Genomic DNA, 16,853 nt, shown 5'->3' with positions numbered 1-16,853 from the left:
ACACCCAACGGTCGGTTCTGTCGGCGCTCGTTACGTACTTTGTCGGCTAATGTCCGCACTCGAGCGCTTCGTGGGTTCACCTTCCTCGAAGATGCCTACCGTACCGTTGTTGTCTTATCGTTAGTTTGTTCATCGGCTCGGAAAACGGATGTGATTAGCTCCAGTCTGGATAGTAAATATTTTCCAAACCAAAAGAGAACCCCCTTTTCACTCAGCGTGCCAAGGTGTGACGGTCGGCACCACACATTCAACCGAAAGGTCGCTTCACTGTCGTGGAGCGCGCGTCATCAACGATGAAAGCACCGACGGAGAACTCACTTCCCGGCGAGTTCTTCAATCTTGTGCACTTTACAAGTGCGCTTCCACCACCACAATTCACTGCTTGGCTCACTGTTTGGGACAACTGAATCCAGGAGATTTTGTATTGTGTGTTGGTGTGTGTGTATATTTTCAGCTCATTTTTCAACAGTTGAAGTACCAGCACACAGCAGCAAAAGCACTCCAGAGTTGACAGCCAACCGCAATGATATGCCGGAAAGATTCTGCAGAAGTTTCTCGACGACGACGACGACGACGACGACCGGTAGTGTGCTTCTTCTGGTACACGAGAACCATTCACGTGCGGCTTCCGGAGCTCCATCGACAGGCACATTCCCCCCTCCCCCCCCCTGACCCGCTGACGCTGACTGTGTCGGTGCAGATAGCTCACCGGAGAGATTACGGTTCCGTATTGCGCTAGTTGGCCGCATGCGGTTGTTGGAAGCTGCTATTGCTGCTGCTGCTGCTTGATGAGGTTATTAAAAATGAATTCACCTGTTTTGGGTCGGTAGAAGAAAAGGTGGTTCGAAAATATGACCCAGAGGCAGTGATCTATTTCCACCCCGTTAGTCCGCTCTTCTTCCTTTCCTTCGTTACCCACCTTTCCATCCCGACACCAGAATCCAATGGGGTTGATATTTTTAGACGCTTTCATCAGTACTCACCGTAGGGTTGGATTTTGTAAGGAGGTTTCGGGGTTTGCTTCACGTGAGTGCTGGTTGTTTATGACTCCCGAAGGGATCACCAAAGGTAAGGTGTTATCAATGGGATAAAGTGATCACTGAATGGCAATAAAACCCGGGAACTGATAGAAAAGCTGCTTACGGGCGGTACTCAAGAAGAAGGCCATAAAGAAACCATGATTGTGTGTGTCTTGTGGCAAGATAAAAGAAGATGAGGCTCAAATGAAAAAAAAGGTCGAGGTTGAGGTTGAGGTTGAACGCATTGATTTCTTTAAATATTATTTTTTCTGTTTCAGCTTTAACATTGTTCGGTTTGTTTATTAAAATAATCAGTATACTATAAAATGTATTAAGTATGTAAGAAAAATGTATGTATTAAGTATGTAAAATGTATTAAATGTTAGTTATGAAATATAGAAGAAAATAACATGATTGAAACATCATAACATGATTAAACAAATTTAAGCACTTAATGTGAGTAGTACATATCCCACAACGAAAAATTCAATTCCTACAAACTCTTGTAAATCGGTTAAAGTTGAATCTCCACTATTAGGTCAAAAAAGCACTCGAACGATTGTTCTTCACGTCAAAAGACATCGAACAAGCAAAACCCATCAGAACGCTCCACCACTCAACACCGTCACCACCATCTGCTTTCGGCCTATCATTATTATCCATTTGTCGATACGCTGTACCAATCGTACCTGACAAACATGACAACTACTCGAAACGCACAAACACGAACCTGTGACGCTTCTAGGCCCACAAAGTGAAACAGTGGCGAATTGATTTGCCCAACAGCCGCGAACTGGATGGTGTGCCGGTTTGAGCAAATAGGTGGAAAAGCACCAAAACCATTTCGCTGTTGCAATTGAATATAACACAACGAGCTCAATTTTCATTCAACCATGCACACACACACATAGAAACATACCCACGGCTTTCTGTCCCTACGGCTTTGCCGGACAAACAACACTTGTTTTCTGGGAATAATTGTTTCACCGTGTTGTTTCGTGTTTTCCTCCGGATTGGATTTTTCCAACGGTGGCTCACCCGGTCCGAAACTTTTCGTGGCCGGGAAAGCCTTAGGGAGATGTGCGGGCTTTTTGTCTGCTCGTGCTCTTCCTTTTCTGCTATAATCAAGCATCAACCAGGTGACCCCATCGGGAAAAACACTGATGACCGATTTTCATTCAATTACTCACAACTCCCGCCGGCCATAGCATAGGCCAACATTCAATTTCCCTAGCGTTTGGTGGATTGTTTTGCCCTCTCTTTCTCTCACCGGATGCCTCTCACACGCTCTCTGCAAGGCTGAAAATTTATCGTACCGAAATCGAAATTTTCCACTTGATCAAACCGCCCGGCACCGACGGCACGAACAGCTATGGCTCATTTTTCCCAGCATCCCTTATCGAATCTGACACACTCACGACACAGCCAGCCGTATTCAGTGTCATTCGGTTAATTGTCGGTCCACTTTTTCACAGGTCATTCGTGTAGTGTGTAGGAAAAGTCGATCGTGCGCGTAAGACAACCTGCCTCTCGGTCGATATGCCAAAGGAAAACACGCGCTTGTCTGTTGCGGGTTGGTGTTTTCTTTTTGCCTTCCCCGTGTGGCACCTACTTTCCATTGGCAACTACCGAAAAATTATGATGACGATGATGATGTTAATGACGAGCTGGATGGACAGTTTGTCACAGGGACAAGCGATACGTTTGTTTCCATGTACCGGTCCATGTTTTTCTGCTCGTGTGTTTTTGTGTTTTTCCTTCAGCATTTTTCACCCACTCAGGATACTTTCCACCCGTAAATCAACATCGTGTTCACAGGTCGGAATGATGTTATGTTTTGCTTCTTTTTTTCCGCTACTCTTATATTTTTCACACCCAGCATCAATTCCCTGGCCATGCGCGGCCCGTCGTGAAAATGTCAGCCGCGATTAGTCAACCGACATTTCCGCTGTCTGCTGCTGGGGGACGTTTATTTTAGCGACAGGTTGCAAACCGTTCACCGGGTTGCTGGCGCTCTCTCGCGTTGGGCACCCTGGTGTGAAGCAAATTGAAATTAAAAACACGCAAATTATGATGCATCCCATCACGAGCGACGGGGTTTGCTTGCTTTCTTTTTTTTTTGCTGGTGCCAAACGAAACAGGTTGAAGCAAAAAGGAGATAAGTTGATTTTTGAAGCAAATAGTGTCAGAGTGTTCGTTGTGGCTGACCACAGGTCGTTTTTTATCCTGTTTTACGGCACTTAAAGAACTGCTTCGTATTTAAAATTGGAACGAGCATATAAAAACCTGAAATTTTTATTTTCATAAAACAATTTGATGAATTTTTCGTAAATTTGATTTATTTTCAATAAAAAAGTACGATGCAGTTTCTTCAAAACATGAATGGTAAAATCAGATAAATTAGTTACATTTAAAAGGTTTTGTTATACCTCATCAAACAATTTAGGATTCTTTTATTAAAACGTAATTTTCTTTTTCAAATCATTTGCCAACCATCAAAGCTAGAGAATATCGGATAAGAATGAAAAATCGTTAGATTATTTAGTAAATTATACGATGAATAGCAAATACTATCTTCACATTAAATTGCCAAGATAGCGATGGAGGCGCCTGGTGCCTGGCGCGTATCAAACGAAGGAAAATAGATTTCCCATCATCAACCGTCGGTCGGTTGAAACACCTTTCCGATGATCTTTCGTTACGGTAGTACTGCAACCTTTCCCAACCTGTGCTCACCTCCGTCATGCCTCATTCCCCTCTTAGTAGCGATAGTAAAAATAGAGCACGGGAGTTATTTGTTTATTTGTCCATTTAATGGCCGGGAGTATCTTTTCACCCGTGGCCGCCGAATTTGTATCGAAGTTCATCCCACGCTCCAGCTCATCATCTTGTTTGTACAGATTGAGCTTCACACACACACGCAGAATCTCGCACACGTAAGCGACCGTAAAGCGAATGAAATTAAACATATTTAGAGCCGACGGTGTGTGCTTCTGTGTGTGCGCCCGGTGTCCGAAGCATGTTTACTTCGGTTGCACTTGGACTCGGAGATGATAGATAATCGCTGTTGCCGCCCGGTGAGGTGTGAGAAAGAGACACCGACAGTGGAGAAGAACATCCAGTCGGTGCATTTGAAATGTGTGAAACACAAGTCACGGGATGGAATGGAATGGCAAGGGTTGGGAAATAGTTTGGACATTCCGTGTCATAAAACATCAGAACGCTTCGAAGCTGAAACGGTTGGCCGGGGAGGATAGGTACGAAAGGAAAACGAGTCAACTGTCCATGACGTACCATTTCGAGCGTAGGAATACATTGACTCTTCACGGCTGGCAGTGGCTGGCCCCACGGGCGGTTGGATACAATTTCGTTGGAAAACGATCTGTTCCATACCGGCAAACAGGGGAACGGTTGTCAATCTGGTGTGGAAGGATGGCAAGTGTCGTAATCGTGAAATCGTGCAACATTGCAGCGAACGTGATGCAATCTAAAGTGGGTAAATGTTTGTTGCCAACAGCTTACGGTGGATAGGAGACCCAGAGATGAAAAATGATTGGTTGGGGAATTATTTTTAAATGACATTAAGGTGCAATAACCTAAGCTAAAAAAACTTTAGCTAAAAAAGAAATTATTCTTCGATAGACTAGTAAATTGAAGTTCTAAAAATAAATCATTATTTCAATAATAATTTTCTATTTTCGGAAAATCATTATCATCTTTTTCGGGCACTCTCAATTTCACCACATTATTTGAACCCACCTCAATCCGGCGTAAGAATGCCGTCAACGAACTATCATCACACGCAAGCATATTTCAATTTTCTTACCCGACACACATGCAATGCTGGGCACAATTTTCTTCCCTAGCTCTTGCTTCCCGCAATCATCATAATAGCAGGGAACATAAAAATATCCATTTATATGCTCATCTCGACCAAGCAGGTCGAGTCAAGTAGCACTGTCGTACCCGTACCGTGGCATTATTCGGCTTGGATCGTTGACAAAAGTCCACAGACGATCTGTTCGGTGCCTGGTTCCCCTGTGTTCCTGAGCGCTCTCTGCTACTTTCGGCTCCATCATTCAAATCGAGCGTGAACGGAGTAAAATAGTTAACCCTCGGCGAAATCATACCCACTTCAGGACGTCTGTTGCTATTCTGCTTTCCACCTGCTGCGTTTTTTTTTGGGTTTTTTTGCGAGGAGCGAGTAAAGACGAGCGGACGTAGTAACATTATGTCGTCCCGATCGATCGTGTACTTGGTTGATGGTGTAACGGTGTGACTGTCCCATTTTCGGAGCATCATAAAAACCACATTCACACGCACCTCACACATACACACACGCACACTTTTCGTGCCTGGGTGTGCGTTGCTGTGTCGTTCATCGTCTCAACAGCAGGGCCATAAAATCGTTATCAGAAATAAATTGCGTGCAATGTTCAAACTTTACTTTTTACGATTATGTTCACGAGCCACACACACATACAAACAGGAGCTGTAGCAGCTTGCCAACTGAATGTTTGTGTTCGTGTATGAAGAAGGATACATTTACGATACTGAATTGCAACACAAGCTGGGACTGGAAAAACCACAAAGTATGCACGCAGTACGGGACAGAAGTTTATCATTTGGATTTGCGTAAAAATGCTTCACTTAGTGCTGTCTGTAGTGTGTTGGAACGGTTGAAAAAGTCATCCTATCCCACTGTAGTAAAGGAAAATATCAAGAAAAACACGATGCGTGTGTATGTATTTTATTATTTTTGGTTTATGTGTCAAGCGAACGAGTGGGGAAAAAGACTTCGACTTCAGCTGGCATTTTTAGATGAGCACACTGTCAAATATGCGTGGAAACACCGGAGCTCAAAAATCTCATCTTGCCCGGAAGCGAAAAAGCAACATGATGACATAAAATTTCAACCACACACGCAAACACACACATACATACACGTGAAAGTGGGCGCCATAATTACGTGCCTCCAGCTGGTGCGAAGGTGTATGGGTTTGGAACGGAACCTGCCAGTACTGAGAGCACTGTTGCTTGTTGTTTTTCCTCTTGGATAAATCGATTCTAGAGCGAGAAGAAGATGACAAAAGCAGGACGCTAAATGGACCTTATGTGCCCTCCAGAAAGCACTGAACCACTGGCTCACGCTTTTGATCAGGGCACACAGCTCGGGCATGTGTCACACAGCTTAAAAAGTATTTAACGCAATCAACTCAGCCGCGATGCGTCTGGCTGTGACGGATAAGCATTTGATGCTGCTTTTTGCTTCCCCCTTTGCTCATACGTTCACAGTTAATTTTCCCGTGCTCGAAACCATTTCACCTTTGAATGCGATAAAACGGTAAAGATCGCTTAATGGTGCGTGTCGTACGTGAACAGGCAATGCAATTACGGTGCGAACGATCGATCGGTGGTGTGCGAGAGAGAAAATCGAAAAAAGAGTCGATCAATAATGCCAACGTTCTCCCCACTGAAATCTGGCCATTTTTTTTAACAATTAAATTAAAAAATATTATATTATTGGACAACCCGGAAACACAAGAAGGCGATTTTTTGTTTTGTTTTTACGTGTGCGTTTCACCATTCGGAGTGGCGTGACAGACAGCACTTTTTCGGCGGCTTAAAACAACCTTGGGAAATTAAAGAGCACGTTCGCTGGCTAGGTAGGTTCGGTGCTAGGTCACACATGTGCAGGGCTAATTGTTTATGAAACATTGACACGCAATCGCACAAAGGGGTGCTTCAAGGTGGGAATTGAGTGTCGTGAGGTGTTTTTTGCTCGCCTCTACACCCTATAACAAGGTTTGGAGGATTTTTGCTTCGGTATAATGATGTTGGCGGTTGGTTGGCTCTCTCATTGAGGTATTCTGTGTGTCGTTACCAACAGGTGTTGAAATGATTTAATTTTATATTTTCCATGGATTGAAATTTTTCGTTGAAGTTCTGAAAATGGATTCATTTCATAAATATTTGTGGCTTGGAAATTATGCCTTATTTATTAAAACAATTATATTGAAGGAATAAATTCAATCCGCTTAATAACAATTTTTTTTGCATATTTTAAGGAGTTTATAATGTTAGGAAGTTGGGTGGCAGAAACTTTAAACTTCCAGTTTTCATACGGAAAGACGAGGAACCAAGTCGCATACGAAAACTTGTAATGACATTTGGCAATTTTCCCGTATGCTAGGCTTAGACCAATAGTTCGGAAGAAAATTAACAGCTAATTGTAACTTTTGAGAGTTGCTTTGAAATTTTTCATAGCTGTATGAAAGATTCCATTAAATGTTTGCAAAGTTCCACAGCAAGATTGGAATGTTCTTCATCTGCCCTTGCACTACAATCTTGATGGGTCTTAGCATGGCATTTCGGGCTCTCTATGACTTGATATTCTTCTTCTTCTTCCTTGACACTACAACCTCGAGAGATCTCGGCATGCCATTTCTGGCTTTCTGTGACTTAGTTTTACCCGTAGTAAAGTAGTCAGCCTTACGTCCGGAGAGGTGGTCTAGATGGGATTTGAACCCCGGCCCTGCCGTGTGAAGACCGGCGCCGCTGTCGCCTCGGCCACCGGACCGCCCCTTGACAATGACTTGATTTTAAAATGACTTGATTTTAACAATAGCAAAATAGTTCATCATGCGTACGGGGAGACAGTCAGGATGGAATTGGATCTTCCGCCCTGGTGCACCGCTATCGTCTCGGCCACCAGACCGTCCAGATTAGAATCCAGAATTCACCTTGTGCGATTGAAAAGTTTCATTACATGATTCACAGCCTGTAATGTAAACTTGCGTCAATCAATCAAACTGTTCTCAAATTTGATCAAAAATCAAATCAAACTGTTCTAACAGCTGTTGGCTTTTTTTATTTTTTCTATAACAGTTACATAAATCATTGCTTGATTTTTAAGCAAACTTTTTTGCTTGATGATCTAAGACTTTGAACTAAAAGGCATCATACGATTCTTATTAAGATGGTATAGGGAAACATATATAACTTACAGCGCAAGGCAGTGAAAATGGCATACTTTAAGGGTTATTTTTCAACAACTTTAAAGAGCGTACAGCAAGGACAGCATGCATTAAAGAGTCCACAAACGATTTCAACCATATTAATTTTACTTTACACAGAATTGAAAGGACAAGGATCCAGCTTTCGCTCTTACGACGACGCATCGTGTATGATCATTTGAAGGCCCACAGCATCATTAAGTTGATAGTTTAAGCCTAGTGGAAGCCATCCATTTCTGTTCCTTCTATCCATCCAGCATTCAATTCACCATATGCAAGACCCTTCTTCCAGCACCATCTACGAAGACGAACAAAAAACCATCCCGTGCACATTGTCACTGCAGCTTGCACGACACGTACACCGTACTGATGATGAAATGTGAGCAACGTGCTCACCCTATTTGTTCCTTCATTTGACTTCCTTTCTCTCTGAAGCACGCACGCACACATACAATCCTCTTTAACCATCGCTCGCATCACGTCGGCATCGGTTGGGTTTCGCGCCAGATTGCACGGCACCAGCAGCAGCATCAGCAGCAGCAGCAGTGGTTTCACTTTTTATGCTGAGCTTTTAATTCAAAGCCGTTCGCCGTAGCAGCTCCGATGCATCCTTGTCCGTGTCCGCAGTGTTATTAAACATTCAGCAAGGGAAAAAAGCTGTCCACTGCCTGTGGCCTTCGGGGTTGTGTCAATTTAGGTTTTGGGTGAGGGATCTCCGCTTACACACCATCTCACCGGGCCTACCGTTGTTCGGTGGTCACGAGTTGGACGATAAAAAAATGCTATGTATGCGTGTGGCGTTTAGCCCATTCTTGTGACAGTTTGCTTTTGAGAGGATCTTCTCGGGATTTTGATTTGCTGCTGATGCGGTGCGTTTTGCGGAGGATTTTTGTTTTGCTCTGTCGAGTTCCTGCTATCCATGATGCATCACAGTTCAGACAGTTGGCTTCCCGTAAATGCGATTGTGTGCGCCTTTGGACACCTTACCTCAATGGAATGGAAGATTTTGGAGCCAGATTTGACTTATCCCTCATTTTCTTGTCTCGCTACGACTGTGGGTCCTTTTCCCGGGGAATACGCACACCACCGAGATTGACAGGTGCATTATGCGACACCGACAGCATAATAATGTTGATGATGGCTTTTAATTTGCGCATGGTTGAGTAGAGCTTCGCTTCGAGTTATGCAAAAATGGTTGAATGAGATGCAAATTATGTTCCATCTGGATGGTTCGTTTGTGTCAAAGTCAAGAGCAAAAGGGAACTTTGGAGGAAAGGAACGAAGTTCCTTGAAGAGAGGTTTTATTGAGTGAAGTTTGCTGCTGATGAAAAGTGTATTATTTTTGGGAGTGAAATGCAATTACACACAATAGTTTTCCTCATGCACAAGGTTGAAGCTTCAATTCCACACAGCTCTGTATGACTGTAATCATGTTAATAAAATCTCAGGAACAGTTTCTCCACTCTCCAGTTCCAGTGTTATTCGCCTTTTTTGTTTGGAAAACTCGAGCATAATCCTCGTATGTGTTCAGTGAGCGTAAGAGAAAACTTTCCCATTACACATTCGTCATCGTGGAAAAGTGGGACACGTACCTTCACCACGCAAAGAGGAATTTCGCTGTAAAGTTTGGGTTTGAAAAATACATTTATTATAATTTCCCCCCGTTTGTCAGCAAGAACTCAGTGTGATCGAGCTTTCCTCTACAACTACTTCCACTGAAGCAATAATAAATAGTGTGAAAAGTAATAAACAACAAACAAAAAACGGGTTCCCTCAGCGAAGCACCTATAAACATTCCTGCTCAACTGCCCAGCAACGAGTGATAATAAATGTCTGCGAATCTATCTGCACAATGTGATGCATTTATTTATCTGTTGTTTACTTCTTTTAGTTTTTGCTTCCTGCCACTGCTGCACGGCCATTCTATTGCAAAACAAATTCCATCCTTCATCGGTTCCAAGTTCATCCCGGGCACAATGGCATGCCACTTGCATTCCACTCCGGACGATGTTCATCGGTTTGGTTTCGGTAGTTGGTTATGGATGAACGACCACGCTCCACACACACACACACACACACACATATACACTTACGCTTACATACCAGACGAGTTAGGCGGTGCACATGCAACGATGCATGCAACCATGGATCTGCATTTGCATGACGGCGCTGTTTCTTTTTTCTTTTTTGTTCTGCCTTCACACATACATCACCACCGACGCTACCACTACGAGCACTGAACATTGCATTCAACAGCTCTAGCCTGATTAATGGGTATTAGAACGTTGGCGGCATTTGGACGGTGACATACACGACATTCTTCGCCTTCGGTTTGTTTGGCTGGTGCTGTCTCTTACTTCCTCTCCCTCTCTCTCTCTCACCGTCGGTGTTATGTATAATGGATTATTTTTTTATTACTACAGCTCTATACACGCTTCCTGTCTGCCTGGGTCTCGCCTTCCCCCGCAAAACCCCATCAGTTTCTACTGCCAACATTGACTTTGTGCTTTTGAATTTTTACAATCACTTTTCGAGCTTGCCTTTCTCACTACTCTGTTAGTACGTCTGTCCCCTGGAGGGCGAATGGAAATGAAATGTGTGTGTGTGTGTGTGAGTGTGTTTTTTTGTGCTCAAATTTTCATTTCTCCCCTTTTTTTCGTCCAGCGCACGCTAGCAACATGTGGAGCGAAATGGGTGGTATCGGGTAGAAAATTGCTCGCGGCGTCCAACGGCTAGACGACCAGAAATGAAAACGGGCGTATAAACAAACACGTCGTACACGCACACCAACACACACACACGTTGGGTGCTCCTGATGGTAGTCAGACCAAAAAAAACCCGGAGAAGGAAAAAGGATTTGCTGTTCGGTGCTGATGTTCCAAAAGTGGGTATGTTTGGGCCATGTTTTGATGATTTCGAACAAATCTGGCTTTTTCGTACCGGTTTTCGTAGGAAAAATGTAATCCTTAACCATGTCGCTGTAAAATTGAATGAATTTTACCGGAAGGGAAGCTATGTGCGAGCGATTACAAAGCAGTGTCGTGTGTTTTGTTCTGTTTTACAAAGCTTATCTGATTGTATTTGTAAACTAACGTAAAGAATGTGAATTAAAGAAAATAGAAAATGCTTGTATAAAATATATAAGCACTTGACGAAGGCTGGATTATCTCAAATCGCTCCAAGTTCTGAAAATAGTTATCTTTAAAAACAGTTGATGACAATTGTTGATTTTTTTTATTTAGTTCGTTTTGAACCCGTTTCTTCATGAAGAAAGGTATATATACTATATACTTAATATGAGGTCAATTTTGAGGAATTTTTAGGTTTTAAAAGGTTTTTATAATCCATTTGCCGTTTTAACAAAAAATCTTAGATATTGCATTATGATACCTTTTTACTGACTTAAAATCGAAGCCAAACATTGACTAAGGGACATTTGTTACTGATTGTTCATTTTCCCCTTTTTCAAACAACTTTACTAAAGAAACTGCTTCTTCATTCATTCACACATTATGCACAATACGTGGTAGTGTAGTATTTCTTTCAATTTATTTCTTTGGCTTTTCAGTTTCTCGTTCCTTTCTTCCAGGATTTGGAACACAGAGCAAGGCGATAGTTTCCCCTTTTCCATTCCCTTCCTTTTTCTCTCTGCAAACCAACCCATACTCAATACTAAGCGTTAAGAGTTTTTCCTTTATTCCCGACATTACTTTCCTGCAGGAACGAACATCCGTACTCTGCGAAACAGAGATCGTAAAATCAATATTCCTCCCGTTTTGCGCGTGGATTCGTAACGAAACGAGACTGGAGGTCAAACTCTTCCCAATCCCGTTCCCGAATACTTTACTTTAGCCGGCGTTTTGTGCTGTAATTTTCTCCCCCACTGCTCATCATTCTTCCCTTCCGCAAGTGTACCGCTTTTACCAACCCTGAGGCAGCTTTACTTCGTCGCTTTCCACGCGAATGCGTTGGCTGGCGCAGGCACAGAAACACAGAAAAGCTTTTTCCCAGCCTGTCTCGTGGTTGTTTTTTATGTGCTTTTTCCCTCGCTTAAGTTATACTCTTGTGGGCTGAATACTCTGGTACCCACATCGCGTACAAGCACAGCATTTCCACCCCCTAGCACTGGTGTAACATGTGCGGTTCTGGGGTGTTTCCTTCCATGCTTCTCCCACGCTTTCCCACAGCTGAAACTGAGGCGTGCCTTTGGGAAAGTTGATTTGTTTCATCGAAACACACTCGCACACCGCAGACGCACACAGCGGTAAAAATTACGTGCGAACTATTCACTCATACAGACGCAAAAGACCACACCACTAGCATGTGACCCAGTGGAAAGCTGAAGGGTTGATTTCTCTCTCTACCTCTCTCTCTCTCTATCGCTTCGATGGCAGTTCGTGGCAAGTCACATCAACAGTCATTCAATCCTTTCGTGCCCGTGCTGCATTCAACCACACCGGCACAAGCTCAGTCTCAGTCTCATCGGCGTTCGTTTGCACATTTTCCGTACCATTCCGGATGCAATAATTCACTTTTGCAGAGCAAATTAAAATGCAATTTGTTCACCCTCTTGAAGAAAGCCCCGAAGGTCTTAGTACGATTGCTGATCTTTCTTTCTGCCGGTTGATCCTTATTGTACAGTGGTGCCAAGGGTGGTGCAATGAAGCAAAGGGAAACGAAAAATGGAGCAAAACCTGCCCGCGATACCCCGCACTGCAACCGACATGGATGAGGTTTTCTATTCCGGTTGGAGCCTGTGCCGTAGTGCGTTGTGCCTTTTAAGATGATGATGAAGATTAAGCGACCCATCAATGAAAAGGCTGGGTTTCCTGTGAGCTGCGGCAGTACGGGTTTGGGATTTGGGTTGATTTAGTTAGTAAATTGATTTCTTAAGACAGTTACTGTACCAGCACTGCCTTTGGTTTTGTTTTGTGGGACTGTAATCGGAAGGGTTTGCTCTGTTGAATTACTTTGGGGTGAATTGAGTCTAGCTCGTCAGGAATAGCGGTTGAAATTAATTTGATTTACCAGACTGGATGATACTAGCAGGAAAGTTTTGTTTCATTCTGGTCCTTTATGGTGCAATTTGTTTAATTCAATTTCTTAGGCGTCCTGAGCTTGCTTTGGAATAAAATGATGCATTATTTACATCAAGCATCAACAAAACCTCCTTAAGTTTTTTGAATAAAAAATGTTTCAATCAGGATTTGTCCTATAAAATGCTTCGTTTGGTTCGTTGATAATTTAACATCTCAGAATTTTCTTAAAGCTGATAAAACATTGCTCAATATTTTTATGAGATTGAAAGATCCAAGCTCCAAGTATATAATTTCTAATTGATAATTGTTTTAAAGTTTTGTGAGCAAATTTTCCGATATTTTTCACAGTGTTTTTAACAACTAAGAAATTTGAACATGCTGTTTCTTTTTTGAATTCAGTTTAAAACCCTTTCAGAACCATTTCTACCCAGAAACAGAAAATTAAGTGATAATTGAAGATGATGCGAATAATGGAGGCGCCCAGTCCTTCAGTGAAGTCCGCAGTATCAAATGTCAGTAGAATTAACACATTTAATAGTGTCTTCTGAATGCTTTTGGTTCTTAATTCATGAAATCATACAATTTCTATAGAGAAATAATATCTTTTGTTGGTTCACACCATTACCACAGCAATAGCGATTTTGACCACTAATTGCTCTAGACTACCCCATAGTGTCACCTGTTGTGAAATGATTTTACACGTATTAAAATGCAATGGTAAATTTTAAAGAGGCTTGATTTTTAAACAATCTGTTTGCATTTCAAACCAAGCTTACAACACCGTTGAAGCAACTATTTTCTGCTTATAGGATAAATATTCGAAAAAATTGTACGAAAATGTCCCACGTGGCACGTCCATTATTTTATTGCTTTCCCCCATGCCATTTCATTCATGCAAAATATGCTAATAATCCAGTGGCAATGGAAGTGCGAGCTTGTAATAAATACCAACCAATGGGAGCGGATGAAAAAAAGAATTCAAGCCCACCCATCCGTCCTAGCAACAGCAACGAGGAGCGAGGCCCTCGCTCGGTATCGGTAAAATCGATTTTATCGATCCGCGAAGGGTCCTTGTGCGGGGTCGTCCTTGTGAAATCCCCCTAACAATCCTGTGGCTTGTGGTGGCATAGAAGAACACTCGCCCACCGATGTGGTCAACCTTGTAGCGCGTGTGGTCACCATTGGTGTTTTATGCTAGCCGTTGATTAAAACCACTAACTACTGTACTACGGAGTACCCAACCGCGATTCTCGCGCCTTTTCATTGCTACCGTTGCTGCCGTGCCATTAAATTTGGTGTGCAGCAAGATAATGCGAATACATTATTTAAAGCCTTACCTTTCGTGCATGCTTCCTCCGGCGAGCTTCACTAATGGCCTCTAGCGACCTTCAACCGACGCAACTCTTACAAACACAGGCACACGAGGACACGTTCCCTCTCTTGGGCTTATTTGCTGTGGCACAGTAAGACAGGATTTCCGTTCCGTCAGAATTGGAGGAGGAGTCTTCGCTTGGAGACCTCTTGGAGCCGACGAATGGCGTCTTGCAACAAAGACACACACACTGACGCAACACGCACGCACACAAACACCCACTTAATGGCAGTGTCACTTGAGCAGTACACAACACTCCACGATAACCGCGCAACCAGCGTTTGCAATCTTGCCGCGTGTAGCTTCCTTTCCCTGTGCCTTTTTCTCTCGTCACACACTCCACTCTGGGTCACAACTGCCGATCGGATCAGAAGCACGGTGAGCCTTTGGCAGCACCGAACACCGGTACACCGCCCGGTGGTACACTGCGATCGATTACAATTTTCACCGTCATTTTTTTTCTCCCACCCGAACGACACTTATATCTTCACTTTTGCCTTTATTTTTCATTCAACAAGCCTCAATCTCACATCCTTGGGGAATAACTTTACACTCTGTGCACAATCCACCGGTTGGCAAGGAGAAAGAAAGAAGGGATCACATGTTATAAAATCGCACACATTCACATCACCGCAAACAGGCACCAACACACTCTTCTTGCACACCGATGCTATCACCGTCATCATCATTAGTACCACGTCGTATACTTTCCCTACCAGTTGAACGTCACAAGGCTCTTTAATTTTAAGCAAGCAAGCAAGCAAGTAAGGCAAACGATTGTTTGCGCTTTCTTTTTGGGGAGAAACGGGTCTACTGTAATATAACATTGCCACCATTTTTTTAAAGCGAAAAGGGTTTTCCCGGTCGAGGAAATTTGATTCCTTGCTAAAAGAATTCTTTACCGGAAAAAGGCTAAAAGCTCGATTTTCGATCCCTTTTAGCATTCGGGGCGGGTGAAATTTCGACTCAAAACAGTCAATTAAGAGCGTCAAAGGATTGTCGTTCTCTGGGTTTGGGTGGGTAGAGTTTAAAAGAGTCATAAAATTAAACAAAACTGGAAAGAAAACCCAAGCAAAGGCGAAAGAACGGGAAGCAGGGGTGTGTTGATTGAGGCGTTTCGCTTTGATGGCTAAAAAACGGGAGCTCGTAACCGAACTGAAGGTTCTATTTACCCAAGAGGGTGTCTTCTATTTGCCTTGGTCGAGATTCAGAATAATTTCTGAAGCACTGTTGCTGGAGCAGAAGGAATAACGAGCCTGTTACGTTAGAACCCTATGGTAAGGGGAATTTTGAAGCAGGCTTTTTGTTGTTGTTTTGTTTTGTTGTAATAATGCTAACGCAACTCTCTAACGCATGAATGTCTTCATGATCAAAGGACGACTGGTCCTTGCTGCTGCTGCTGCTGCTGCTCGAAACAATGCGAAGCTTTAAGTACTGTTTGGCGTCTGTTTAAACTCTACTTGAAACCAGTCGGCCAATTGTTACCAGACGGCCAGAGCCACCCTCTAAAGAGGCTTACCATCGTCAGTGCTACCAACGGCCAGGCGCCTCCATCAAGAAAAAGGGTGAGTTACAATTACTGCCTTACCTACCGCTGGGAGATTACACACTGAATGCGCTCAACACGACCAACACCATCATCATCATCATCATCTACCACCATGAGCCGAAGCGTCTTCCGCGCGGACCCTAACGCAAAGGGGTCCTCACATTCCCTGTTTGCCTTCGGTATGGGTGCTACTACCACCGCCGCCACCTCTACCAATACCACTCCACTATTCAGGATGTACAGGACCCTTCTTACATACACACGCGGGGTGTAGTATAAGGGCAAACACACTCACAAGCACGCACACACTGTTGAGTTGGTAAGGACGTGAAGCACGTGTGCAATCTCGCTCGTTCTGCTTCCTTCCTTCGGTTTTGTTTGGTCCACACACACACACACACACGCTCACACGTACATGTACGTACGCACGCACACACACACACACCAACACGAAGGTCCTCGGCGGTCAGGAAAACCGTCCTTTACGGGCAACAGCACGCAGAGAGCACGGGAATCGAACGACGTCTCGATTACTACTGAAAAGTGGTAGCACTCCTTGGCACGTTCTCGATTCGCGGCGAGTCCATCCGCGCTCGATCGAATGAGACACGGTTTACTATGGGAGCAGGGGTGTCCAACTGTCGTTGGATGTTAAATTCAATTTATAATTCCCGGTCTTTACCTTTTATTTATCCATTTTTGCTGATTTTTTATCGCTAATTGCAAAACTTCCGGAGAAATCTTCTGCATACTTGGTTATATTTTGTAGTGATTGACATCTATTAAAATGATATATTACTACTTCGAGACTTCAACAAACGAGTCATGACTCTCAGGTTGCATTCTTCCAGGAGTTTT

General features: G+C 43.4%; 1 protein-coding gene across 3 annotated transcripts in view; it reads right to left on the bottom strand.

Annotated features, from left to right (window-relative positions):
- The window catches only part of LOC118517144 (potassium voltage-gated channel protein Shaw-like), an 84,369-nt gene extending 67,958 nt beyond the window's left edge, over positions 1 to 16,411 (bottom strand). For 2 of the 3 annotated variants that reach the window (XR_004908264.1, XM_036063002.1), the window contains exons 1-2: positions 16,035 to 16,410; positions 14,412 to 15,000 (exon numbers count right to left, since the gene is read on the bottom strand). The gene's annotated coding sequence lies outside the window, so the exon portion shown is untranslated. Of the gene's footprint in view, positions 1 to 14,411; positions 15,001 to 16,034 lie in introns of all 3 variants that reach the window. The other variant, XM_036063003.1, reaches the window with a different exon arrangement.
- Positions 16,412 to 16,853: the final 442 nt, after the last annotated feature.

The sequence above is a fragment of the Anopheles stephensi genome, unplaced genomic scaffold (genome assembly GCF_013141755.1).
Source record: "Anopheles stephensi strain Indian unplaced genomic scaffold, UCI_ANSTEP_V1.0 ucontig53, whole genome shotgun sequence".
NCBI classification, from domain to species: Eukaryota; Metazoa; Arthropoda; class Insecta; order Diptera; family Culicidae; genus Anopheles; species Anopheles stephensi.
Note: the sequence above shows the minus strand (reverse complement) of the source record. Positions and strands in the feature narration are given on the sequence as shown.